At 41.4% G+C, this 13,312-nt stretch overlaps 1 protein-coding gene across 4 annotated transcripts in view; it reads left to right on the top strand.

Moving 5' to 3' along the window:
• Positions 1-13,312, top strand: part of TSC22D2 (TSC22 domain family member 2) — a 68,905-nt gene that overhangs the window by 34,860 nt on the left and 20,733 nt on the right. For 2 of the 4 annotated variants that reach the window (XR_008891069.1, XR_008891068.1), the window contains one exon: positions 3,478-3,638. The exons of the other annotated variants lie outside the window; for them this stretch is intronic. The gene's annotated coding sequence lies outside the window, so the exon portion shown is untranslated. The remainder of the gene's footprint in view (positions 1-3,477; positions 3,639-13,312) is intronic. 4 annotated transcript variants of the gene reach the window in all.

Genomic DNA, 13,312 nt, shown 5'->3' with positions numbered 1-13,312 from the left:
AGTTAGACGAAAATGCTTTTTGCCCGTTTTAAATGCGGCAGTCAACTTTGATCGGTTATGTCTAGCAATAGCCGTGGGTCCCAGCTGCTGCATCCAGGACCCACCAGGTATGAAGTGCGTTCAACTCCTGAGTGCGCTTTATACAATTGGAGCAGGAATTCTTAATTGGGTTGATTTTTGTAAATTATTTTTATTGTAAATTAAATGAAATATTACTATTTTCCATTAATGTCATAATGGAAAACTACCTATTGGAATAATAGTAATCTATCCCTCCCCATGATAACACTACTACCGTACTTGTTTGTTACATGTTTGCTGCAGTGAATGGGTAGCAAAATCAGCTGCTTATTTTGCTACCATTGAATTCAATGGGTAGGAAAATACACAGCTGTAAATATATGGCACGTGACCCTACCCTTAAAATGAATACGCGTCTAATAGATTCTGAGATGCAGAACAAAATGCCCCCCCCCCCCAATATTTTGGGTACAGACAAATATCACTATTTCATACATACTCTTTATCCCCAATAGCATTTGATTAATTTATCCACATGTTTTAAACCATGGCTCCTTGTTAAACATGGGAGATGCATTTATAGAGTACAGAATCTGATGGAGGATTATCTTCACTACTATGTAGTCAGCCATAGACAATGGGAGTTTTAACTCCTGCTGGTATCAGATTTAAATGGGCACTGTCACAAACCTTTTTTTTCCTTTTTTTTATATATATGTTGTAGTACTTATGTACTACAACATATCTCTAATATACTTTCATTATTTTTTTATTTTTTTTAATTAAAATAGTTTATTTTATATTTGAAAACCGGCCACTAGGGGGTTTCCCTCTTGGTGGCCGGCTGCAGCCTGCCGTGACGTCACGACTGAATTAGGACCGATGCCGGCTGGGCAATCTGTCCTAATTCAGTCAGCCAATCAGCCTGTGCTCGCTCCCTGCCTGTCAGACAGGCAGGGAGTGAGCTGAGAGCACAGAGGATGCGTGCCCATTGGCTCCCTGGCCCGGCATGCCAGCCCTGTCTCCCGGCAGATGCTGCTGCTGCTGCATCGTGACTGTCCTGCACCCCTGCATTTTGGTAATTGATTTTTGGGGTGGGTAAAGTGGCTTGAGCGTCGGTGATGGGGGGTGAGGGGGGCTTCGTGGGTTGCGCGGGGCGGGGTTTGGGGGTAGCGGCCGTAACAAGATATTGGTTTCAACACAGGGTGCCTCCAGTTGTTTCACCACTACAACTCCCAGCATGTCCTGACAGCCAATAGATGTCAGGGCAAGATGGGAGTTGTAGTGGTGAAACAGCTGGAGGCAAACTGTATAGATGAAGTAAGGGCGGAAGTGTTGCCCCCACCAGTAGGCATCAGTGATGTTGCACCTGCTGGGGGAGTCTGCCTGGTAGTGAGCACACTTCCAGGCAGACAAAAAGGCTTTTTTAATATAGTAAAAAAAAAAAATGTAAAGGCAGGGATGGGGTTAGGGATAGATGGGCAATAGGCAGGGACAGAAAAAAAAGGGGGATGGTGGGAGCTACGCTTTAACCCAAGATAGACTGCTGCTGCAAAAAATTTCAATATTAAACTCAATATCTAAACTGCCTGTGTGGCCTAATATATTTTAAATGGACCCATATTTCCTTCCATATTCCCCTCAAGGGGGAGGAGACAGAATTTACTCCAGTTGATGAAGACCTGATACCTTGCCAAATGTCCCTATCCCTAAAAGATTACGTGAATATGGCTTTGAGGATTCTTTACAAATAAGAATATCATATGTAAAACACTATTTTATTAGCAGCCTCTTCCAGTCCAAACCTCTTAAATTGAATGACATCTCTGATAAAGATGATTATTTAAAAAATGAATAAAAAAATAATTATCGGGAAAGTGGACATCCCTGGCGAGTTCCATGTTTTACCCTCTCATAGTGATTTCTTTAAGCGGTGTATGAACTCTATATAGGAGTTCTCTTTAGGTAAGGGATCAGAAGGCCCCATTCCTCACAGATATAACGTGAGCTTTTCTGTATATAGTAACAGATGGCAATAGCTATAATTCTAGATAGTTTTGTCCATACACATGTACTGTGAGCTTATTGGTGGTTCTCACACATTCAGCAACAGTCCAGTCGACTAGTTGAGGTGTGAACATATTTGGCAGTCTAATACCTATAAACCAGTGTAACCCAACCAGGGTGCCTCTGGCTGTTGCAAAACTACAACTCCCAGCATGCCCGGACAGCCAGAGGCATACAAAGGCATTCATAATGGCATGTGTCATGCAAATGTGGGCCTGCCAGGAATTATTTGCCAGGTATAAATCCTATATTTGTGACATGACACTATATTTTCCTAGGGCTGGGCGGACCAAATGTGTGTATCACGGTAATTTTTAAACTTGGCGCTTCCCCCCCATATTATCAGCCCACATCCCCATCGAGGTAAATACTCACATATATCACCCGCATGAGCTGCCCTCCTCATCCTCCTGTTTGTTGCGGGCGCTGGTACTCTATACTGTGCGGTATCCATATGCCCGGGCTGCAAAAGGTAAACAAAATAAACTTTAACGCACCTACGTCGGACTTACGCTGGGGACGGGAACGTCGGATAGCCGTCAGCCTATCACCGACCGCAGCAGCCAGCTTCTTACATGACAGTGGGCTCAGCCTATCACCGGCCGAGGCAGAACATCGCTGCGTCCGGTGATAGGCTGACAGCTGTGAGTTAAAGTTTTTTTTTTTTTTTTTTTTTTTTTTTGCAGCCAGGGCATAGGGATACCGCACAGTATAGACCAGTGGTCTTCAACCTGCGGACCTCCAGATGTTGCAAAACTACAACTCCCAGCATGCCCGGACAGCCAACGGCTGTCCGGGCATGCTGGGAGTTGTAGTTTTGCAACATCTGAAGGTCCGCAGGTTGAAGACCACTGGTATAGAGTGTCAGCGCCAGCGGCTGCAACAAACAGGACGAGGAGGGCAGCGCATGTGGGTGACATGTGAGTAGTACCCTGATGGGGACAGAGCTGGGCTAATAATTAATTGGGGGGGGGGGCAGAACAGCGCTCGCAGGTCACATAGGATTAGTTCCCCAATGTGGGCACAGCGCAGCGCAGCGCTGGGACGATTGATTCATTCCCGAGGGGGAGGGGCCAAATCGGTATTGCGGTATGCGTTAATATTCATATCGTGCAGCACAGAAATGTCGGTATGATCCGGTATACCGCCCAGCCCTATATTTTCCTATACATCACATACATACCGGACATTGTTTTATGTTAACATCCTCTCCATATATTCCCCACCACCTCCCCTCTAGAGAGTCTTCTGTATGGCACCCAAGCAAAACCATTGACCAATCCAGCTCTTCGCTTCAGAAACACCAGTTCCCAAGTCCTGTGATCCTTGGTACGTGTGGAGGGAGATATATAATCTAATCGTGTACAACTTTTTTTTTTTTTTCTTTAGTCTTTTTAGATCTACAGTATTTCTATTCCTTGGAATTGGATTAGAGCAGTCAAGGGAGCAGGGAATACCGTAAAAGAGGCATAAGTGGGATTAACAGTGTGAACACCGACCGATTTAGAAACTTTTTCTAAGTCCAATACAGAAATAAAGAAATGGAAAAGGTAAGTTTTATTTCCCTTATTGAAGGGCACTGAGTCCGTGACTTAATACAGGAATCAAGGGCGTCCTGGGTTATTGGGTGCTAAGACTTATGTCTGCGGCAGCTATACTTGTGTTAGGGCACGAGCCTTTGGTTTCTGTTTTGTCTGTAAATCATATAAAATTCTGTGACATTTGCATTCCAATAATCTGTGGTGGGCTTGTAACCCCTAAGTGCTTGTGCTCCCCAAGTGTCTTGCCTTGTGTGATCTGTATGTGCTCGTAGTCACAATGCCGTGACTCATTGCCAGTTTTTGTGTACTGTCTTTTTATTCTTCTGCATGACTGCATTGTTAACCTACAAGACAATGTATCGCATATCACAAATGCTTTAGAGATCTGTTGTCATGATCCCAGAATGTGAAACAATTTAAAGTGTTACAATGCCGAATGCTCCCAGCAAGATTATAATGGCTATTCTGTGTGTCTCTTCTGGGAAGTGGTATTTTCAGCCTTGCCATTATGGTTGCTATGTGACTTATCCCTAGAGTTCGGTGAAGGCAAAACCAGTTCATCAACAGGAATGAACAGTTTGGGGCCTATTTATTTAGTGGGTGTATAACAAACATCACAATGTGAAAAAACCCAATCCCAGCTGAGGTGTGTCTGACACATGGTGCTTATGTATATACATACCCAATGGTGTATAGGAGGTATATAATAAGGAATACCCTGGCAATATATGGAGTACAGTGGCGTGAACGTAGTCCCATTAACTCATTTGGGACCAGAAACAACCACTACATAATAGAGGGTACAGCAGCTGACCCTTTCCATAGCCTGTCTGCATCAACAGAAGTCCCAGATAACAACTTTAACTCCTTAGGGCACAAGACATACATGGACACCCTGCACCCGCTTCTGCTGTATGAGGCAAACTGTTCAACCCTTTAGACTCCACGATCAAAATGCCCTACGATCAGAAGGTCCCTACCTGCCTCAATCATAGCCAATCGGCTCTCCATCTCTGCAGGCAGCCTGTAGTAATGGAGCCCGGATAACGCTGATCAATGCTGTGCTATGTCACAGCATTTTTAGTATATTCAACCAAAAGATTGCATGTAATCGTCCCCTGTACGGGGCTAAAAAATAGTCAATAAAGTGCAAAAGAAAAAATAAGTAACTTAAATATGACCCTTCTCTAATAAGGGTTTGGATAAAATGAAGTAAACAAAAATAAACATAAACACGTGTGGTATCACCATGTGCAGAATTGTCCTATTAAAATATAACATGTATAAACAATAAGTGACACAAACCTAGAAACCAAACTGACTTACCTCCAGCACTCGATCGGTGTCCTGCTCTGGTCCCTGGCTGCACTCCTCTTCCTCTGGAGGCCTGGAGTGTCACTCCATCCCATCACTGGCTGATGTCCTGCCTTAGACAGTAACCAGGACCTCGGAGGCACCGCTGGAGGTAAGTAAAAGTTTAAATGGGCAGAGTTGTGAAAAATCCTCCTGCTGGATAACCCCTTCAGTGACGACAGCTATTTATTTATTTCATGGTGGTATTCTTAGAGCCATAACTTAAATTATCCTGTAATATGGCCGTCTGAGCACTTTCTAAGGTACATGTTACTAGAGCTGGGCAGTGTTGGTACATACAGCTAGAGGAGACTGGCACGTTTTCAGAGTGTCCAGGCCCTCGGCAGAGCGAATCTGAATCCATACTGCTTTATAACATCAGCGGGCTAGAAGACTGCGGCAGGAGCTTGGCTGTCATAAACAGCAGGAATATTGCCTCACCTACCAGGATCGGAGAACTCGGATTCCAGCAGTTTAAGATGCTGTGAGTAACAGTGACTGCAGCATCTAAAGGGTTTGACAGTGGTAGCCCCCCCCCCCCCCTTTAGCCTTGGGAACCTTGCAGTGGGATTGGTGGTGCCAATAGTTTGCATGACAGCTGGTGGCCTATCAAAGGCCCCCAGATCTGACATCAATGTTGGCTTAGTAGGTTGTCCCTAAGGCATGAACTAATAGGTTGCCTGTCAGATTAGCACCAAGGGCTTTCATGCTTTGGTATACTATGTATTCCAACACTATACTAGCGATCAAATGACTATTGCTCCAAGTCCCTAAGAGCGCTGATCTTGTGTATCTCCAGCTCTCCCATAGAGATGCATGGAGGGGGCTTGTTCACTATTCATGCGTGATTACAGCTGGGGACGCTGCCATGCATGAGAATGTGGGGGGGGTCCCCTGGGATAAGACACTTCCCAATCCATTGGATAGGGGATACATTTTACTACATTGAACTACAATTTATAAAATTTACCAGAAATAAGAACTTTACTCTGAGTCAATGTATGTGTGTGTATGTATGTATATATATGTGTGTGTGTGTGTGTGTATATGTGTAAAATATATATATATATATATATATATATATATATATATATATATATATATATATATATATATATTATAGTGTGTGTGGTTTTTTTTATTTATTTTTTTACAATTTTCGTGTCATACTGGGACGTGACCATGCATTCACGCTGTGTACACTACTCTTTCTACATGTTGTGTACACTGAACTTACTACAGTATATTAGTGTATTATATATGTGACTGTTTTACTGCCAGGCATCTTACTCGGTCCAGCCTGAAGTAAAACACCACAGGTTGTTCTTTGCTAATAGGTTCCCCTATATTTTATTCCTCACTATACATGAATTTCATTTTGGGCTGATAATGCCATCTAGTGGACAGAAGACAGCATAGCAGCTTAATTTAAAAGAATAAATGTTCTGTTCTAATGGGAACTGGTAGTAAAGAATAGGAAATCCTTATACAGTCTGCAGCATTCACTGAAATTCGCACAGGTATAAATGTAAGTGAATCTGTGTTTGTTCACTGTATCATCTTTATATAGGACAGTTATTCCATAGCTAAATACACACTTATTAGTAGAACGCTGGATTATGCTGTGTTATAGTAAATGGTTTGTAGCCAGATTCAATATCCTCTACTCACCAATATCCTTATAAACCTGTTAATTACCAATGTTCGATCTGCCATGTGTAACATGTAAGATATTCTGGGCTTTTATAGCCTCACAAACTATACTCGTGGAATTAATGACTGGTTCTTTGTGTGCGCTGTTCAGATGGAGAGAGGATTTATCAAGGTGCTGGACACAAAGAGGAGACTGTAATGGAACTGATTCAATTCTGCAATTCCAGCTTGTCTTAAAGGATGTATCAATATCTATAACGGGGCTTAACTAAAATGTTTTGAATCTAGGAGCTTGGATTTTGACTCCTATGACTTAACCCCCCCCCCCCCCCCCCCATGGAGCTATGTGAGGTACATTGTTATGCATATTATTGATTTGTTATCAGCGCTCAGATGGTATAGCCTGCCAGGCTGTATCAATTACTGAGGCACATCAAAATAGGACTGAATGTATGTTATAGCCAGGAAAGGGCTGACAAAACCCTGGGCTCAAGGACAAAATTCTTCTTCGCCATGGTGACCTGGCACCTAGGATTTATCGAGCCCTGATGTAGAATATACATTGGTAGCAAAATGAACTTAGCAACAGTAAACATTGACTTTTTTGCATGCACCACCTAATACAGCATCTTAGTCTATGTGGTCAGTGATCCAGTTTTCATTTTAGCCGCATCAATGGTCCAATATTTATATCAGAGCCTGATCTGTTCTACAGACATGGTTTGTATGTGTAGTATTAGTCAGTGCTATAGTACACCGGAAATTACTAGTACAGTAGCATGGTATATATTCAACCAGGAAAATGTATTTTATTAGTCATATGGCTGTAATCTGTGAGTATTTACAGTGCTTAGATAAAGCCTATGATCACATACACTACTTACATCCACCACTCAAAGGAGAGTCACTCTCAGCCGAATGGGCGCAGAGCTCAGATCAGTTTTGTCCTTCTTTCAATACATGGATCCCTTTGATAAAATGTATGGTATGTCTAAATGTTGTGAAGCCAAAGTGACCAATAATACAGTTTAATTTGTTCTATAGGGTATCTCTGGACATTTATGGCCTGTTAAGACATACTTAAGGGTGCTCTACGTTGAAGTGAATCTGCAAGGGTCATGTAGTGATTAAATCTTCTATGCAGATCAGGTTATTAGGGACATCAAAAGGCACAGAGGAGAACATGACATGAACATACAGTGGGGCAAAAAAACTATTTAGTCAGCCACCAACTGGGCAAGTTCTCCCACTTAAAAAGATGAGGCCTGTAATTTTCATCATAGGTATACCTCAAACAGAATGAGAAAAAAATCCATAAAATCACTCTGATTTTTAAAGAATTTATTTGCAAATTATGGTGTAAAGTATTTGTCACCTACAAACAAGCAAGATTTCTGGCTCTCACAGACCTGTAACTACTTCAAGAGTCTCCTCTGACCTCCACACTTTACCTGTAATAATGGCATTTGTTTGAACTTATCAGTATACAAGACACCTGAGACACCTCAAACAGTCACACTCCAAACTCCACTATGGCCAAGACCAAAGAGCTGCCGAAGGACACCAGAAACAAAATTATAGACCTGCACCAGGCTGGGAAGACAATCTGCAAAAGGCAAACAACTTGGTGTGAAGAAATCAACTGTGGGAGCAATTATTAGAAAATGGAAAACGTACAAGACCACTGATCTCTATCGCTCTGGGGCTCCACACAAGATCTCACCCTGTGGTGTCAAAATGATCACAAGAACGGTGAGCAAAAATCCCAAAACACGGGGGGGCCTAGTGAATGACTGGCACCAAAGTAATAAAGGCTACCATCAGTAACACACTACGCTGCCAGGGACTCAAATCATGCAGTGCCAGATGTACTGGCTTAAGCAGGGGGATACATGTCCGGGCCCATCTGAAGTTTGCAAGAGAGCATTTGGATAATCCACAGGGGTGTGGGAAATTAATTTAAAAAACTACTTGTCCACGGGACTAAAATGGAGCAAACTCTACTTGTCCCTCATGACGATCCACTTGTCCGGGCCAATTTTCACTTTTACACTCTTGTTTTTTCCTCCTCGCCCTATAATAGCCATAAATACCTACTATAATGATACCTTTTTAATTTTTCAATTACATATTCTCTGAAACAAAAATAAAAAAATATTTATAATCAGTGAAGTTAAATTTAAATAGTAAAAGATAATTTTGCTAATTTGGTGGTCTTCTATTCCACGCAATTTACCTTGTGGTTGAGCGAACATGTTGTTTTGATACTTTAGGACGGTCTGATTACAGCAATACCAGATTTGTATAGTTTCCATCATGTTTTACTAATTTAAAAAAAAAAATCAGAACTTTGTCCACCTGTAGGTTTAAAAAAAAATTTTTTTTTGCATACCAGGCTGTATGAGGGCTCATTTTTGGCGCCATAATCTGTTTTTTCTATCGGTACCATTTTGGTATTGATCTGACTTTTTAATCGCTTTTTGACTTTTTTATAATGTCCCAGAAAAAAAATTTGCAATTCTGTGGTTTGGAATATTTTTTACATTTACGTCATTTACCGTATGGGTTACATCATGTTATATTTTAATAGTTCGTACAATTACGCACGCACAAACTTTTACATTTTTTTTTTTTTTTTATTTTTTTTTTTTTTTTTTACACTTAGACTTTTAGCAGGAATCATTAGATTCCTCATACAGATCAATAGAATTCTATTAAACTCCATTGATAGAGCCTGCCTGGACTAGGCTCTATCAATGACAGAGCCACGGGACACCAGGGAACAGAGGTAAGCCCTCCGGCTACCTCCATAGTGGATCGCCCCCAACTGCCGGGGGCTGCAGAGTATGGAGCGGGCACGAGTCGGGAGCCCACTCCATACAGACTGCTGAGCGCCGCCACTCTTGGCAAGTCTGGCCCTGATTGCCTGAAGCCGAGCTAAGTGATATTTACTGCTGCCCTTCCTAGTGGTTGCCAAACTGCAACTCCCAGCATGCCCAGACAGCCAAAGGCTGGAGGGTCACAGTTTGGAGACCACTATTACAGTGGTGCCCAAACGGTGGCCCTCCAGATGTTGCCAAACTACAACTCTCAGCATGCCTAGACTGCCCAGGCATGCTGGGAGTTGAGTTCTGTAACATCTGTCCCTTCAGATTTTGCAGTTTTCATTTAAATTTTGAAAATTGCTGCTATACTTTGAAGCCCTCAAATTTTTTCTAAAAGTAAAAATATGTCCATTTTATAATGCCAACATAAAGTAGACATATTGTATTTGTGAATCAATATAACATTTATTTGGAATATCAATTTTCCTTACAAGCAGAGAGCTTCAAAGTTAGAAAAATGCTAAATTTTCATGAAATTTGGGGATTTTTCACCAAGAAAGGATGCAAGCAACAACGAAAATTTCCCACCAAAATAAAGTAGAATGTGTCACGAAAAAAACTCTCAGAATCAGAATAATCGGTAAAAGCATCCCAGAGTTATTAATGCTTAAAGTGACAGTGGTCAGAATTGCGAAAAAGGCTCAGTCCTTAAGGGGTTAATTGGGACAGTCCACAAATCTGACACTATTGCGGACTGTCTGTGGACCCATTCATATCAATGGTAGCGTAACTCACAGCAGGTTTCCCGCTAGTAATAGCATGTGAACACACCCTAAAGTGGATGAAGACTATTTCAGCCACTCAGTAGAACATCGAAAAGGGGGGTTTCTTGTTTGTATTTTAAGCTGCTGTTTTCGTCTAGAAAAAAGTCGGATAAATGTAAAAATGTTGGCCGATATTCACAAGCATGTTCTCAGAACTTTCCCGGAACGGTTCCTCCTTTTCCTGGTGTCATTGATCCTATAGGCCGGATGTAGTCGTGTGTGTGACTATTTCTGTAAAGCAATTCTGATAAACAATGATTTGTTCTATGCTTGATCCACCATCAACCACCTTCTGTCTGTGTATGGCCACCTTTTAACTTAGCTTGTAGTTTACAGATACAGTGTCGATAAAGTTCCTCTTATATTTTTTTTTCCCTTTTTTGTTTCTAAATATTTTTTGAGAAGTACTTTCAGATTAGATCTCTTGTGCAGCATCTAATGTTCTTCAAAGGCCGACATGATAAGAAAGTGAACAGTTACCTAATTGGCCCTTGTGTTAGAAAGATGACTGCACATATTTACTGGAATTTTAGGGTTCTTTTACCTAATCCTGACAAGGTTGTATCTGCAGGTGTTAAAGTATTAATATTGAACACTGAAAAAATAAATACTGCCAACATCTTCATTTTTAGGCCGCATTCACGTGACATTTTGGGCTCCTTTACCAGAATACTGTCAATAAGTCCAACTTTTATCTTGTTTTACGACTTTATTTTTGGGACACAAGCAAAGTCTAGCACACTTTAGTGTTTCTCTTATATGACACATGGTTGTAAAAAGTGGTCATACTCCGTTGCAAATGGATTACTTTTCTGTTTCTTTGCAATGCTATACATTGCAATACCTTCTTTGACATTATCCTCTCATATACTGGTGAGACCTGAAAGGTTATGTGAATGGGACCTTATCTGGACTATCCTGTCTGCAGAATAAGAAATGATCATAGAACTATCTACAATGTTTGAGACCTATAAAAACACCTACTTTTTTAAATAGGATTGTTAAAGGGGTTTTCTAGTGATGGGATAGGCCATCAAGATCTGATCAGAAGTGAATGCGAGCTCCGATCACTGGGTAGTGCTGCAGTCCTGCTCAACAGTTGATTGGAGGGGGTGGCGTGTCTCAGCTCCCTGCTGATCAGATTAGGATAGACCTTCAGTATATTTTCACTGGAAATTCCTGAGCGAGATTAGAAAAAAGTCTCCAGTTCCTTTGTTGCACCATTCCTGCTCAAGGTTTGCATCTTGAGTTTTGTGATCAACCCCATTCACTTGAATAAGGGCTGAGATGCAGTAAGTCACAACCTTTAACTGAACCATTTTAAATGGCTTATTCAGGCATTTAAAATTTGATGGCCTTTCCTCAGGGCAAGCCATAAATATTAGATCAATGTGGGTAAAACTCACAGCAAACCCCCACCGATCAGCTGTTTAAACTGGCAGAGCCCTCCTGTGATGGTGACAGCACCTTTAAACATTTTCCATCACGTATCCTTACATCACAGTTCTATTAGTAGAGGTGGTGCAAGATAACTGTAGCATTGCCCAGAAGACCAGCACTGGTAAACATTGACCTGGTGGGCACCTCAGGATTTTCATTCAGCTAATTGGTGAGGCTGACCCCTGCGGTCAAAACTAGATTGTGATTGTGTGTGTGTGTATGTATGTATGTGTGTGTGTGTGTATATATATATATATATATGTATATATATATGTATGTATATATATATATATATATATATATATATATATATATATATATATATATAAATAATATGTGTGTGTATATATATGGCGGAAGGGATTCCTGAACGATCCCGAACTTACTAGACCACAAGCTGTTTCTAAGAGTGTAGTCTGTAAGTTCCATATGACAGTTGCCTGTAAAAGAGCTTGCAGTCTCTAAATAGATACAGTGCAAGGCCTAAAAATTGGGAACTTCCTGCAGCCTTGAGTGTTCCCTACTTTAGGACAGTGGTCTCAAACTGTGGCCCTACAGATGTTGCAATAATTCAACTCCCAGCATGCCCGGACAGCCAACGGCTGTCTGGACATGCTGGGAGTTGAAGTTTTGCAACATCTGGAGGGCCGCAGTTTAAGACCACTGCTTTAGGGCATTGTTTTAACCAACATGTTGTTGCACAACTACAACTGCCATCTTACCCTGACAGCTTTTGGCTTAGGAGCAGGTTGAGGTCACAAGTTGGGGAACACTACCATTATGGAGTGATTCTGATGCATTCCGTTTCCAACAGTCGGCCTACATTTTTATTAACTTGTCAGTTCTGTCTACTTTAAATAAAATGCGGTAGAATCCAGTCTGTGTGTAATTCATGCACATAAGCATGTGCTTTAAAGTAGACTTTCTGGATTTGGTGATCTTTTAAATGTAACCTGAGAACTGGTTTTGGACTGGGACCAGACAACTAACGAGATGAAGTCATTTATCTTGCTAAACTAAGTAAACTCCTGGATGGCAGTATGATTGGATGAGTCAATACAAATGTACAGGTTGGGGGTTAGACAAATCAGGCTTTCTAGGTCAGCTCTATTGTTGAGTGAAGGAAAATGACTCATACAATTGTTCTTAAATCTTGTGACACATACAAATATTGTCTCAGTCTCAGATTAGGATATCAACCTTGATATACAGGACCTTAAAGGGGTACTCTGGTGGACACCATATTTTTTTCTCATCAGCTGGTGACAGAAAGTTAAACAGATTTGTACGTTACTTCTATTTAAAAATCTTAATCCTTCCAGTACTTATCTGCTGCTGTATGCGCCAGAGGAAGTTATTTTTCTTTTTGAATTTCTTTTGTCTGACCACAGTGCTCTCTGCTGACACCTCTGTCCATGTCAGGAACTGTCCAGAGCAGGAGCAAATCCCCATAGCAAACCTCTCCTGCTCTGGACAGTTCCTGACATGGACAGAGGTGTCAGTAGAGAGCACTGTGGTCAGACAGAAAGGAAATTCAAAAAGAAAAGAACTTCCTCTGATAGGTATTGGAAGGATTAGAAGGATTTTT

Source organism: Hyla sarda, chromosome 3 (genome assembly GCF_029499605.1).
Source record: "Hyla sarda isolate aHylSar1 chromosome 3, aHylSar1.hap1, whole genome shotgun sequence".
Lineage (NCBI taxonomy): Eukaryota > Metazoa > Chordata > Amphibia > Anura > Hylidae > Hyla > Hyla sarda.
This window is presented reverse-complemented; position numbering and strand designations above follow the sequence as displayed.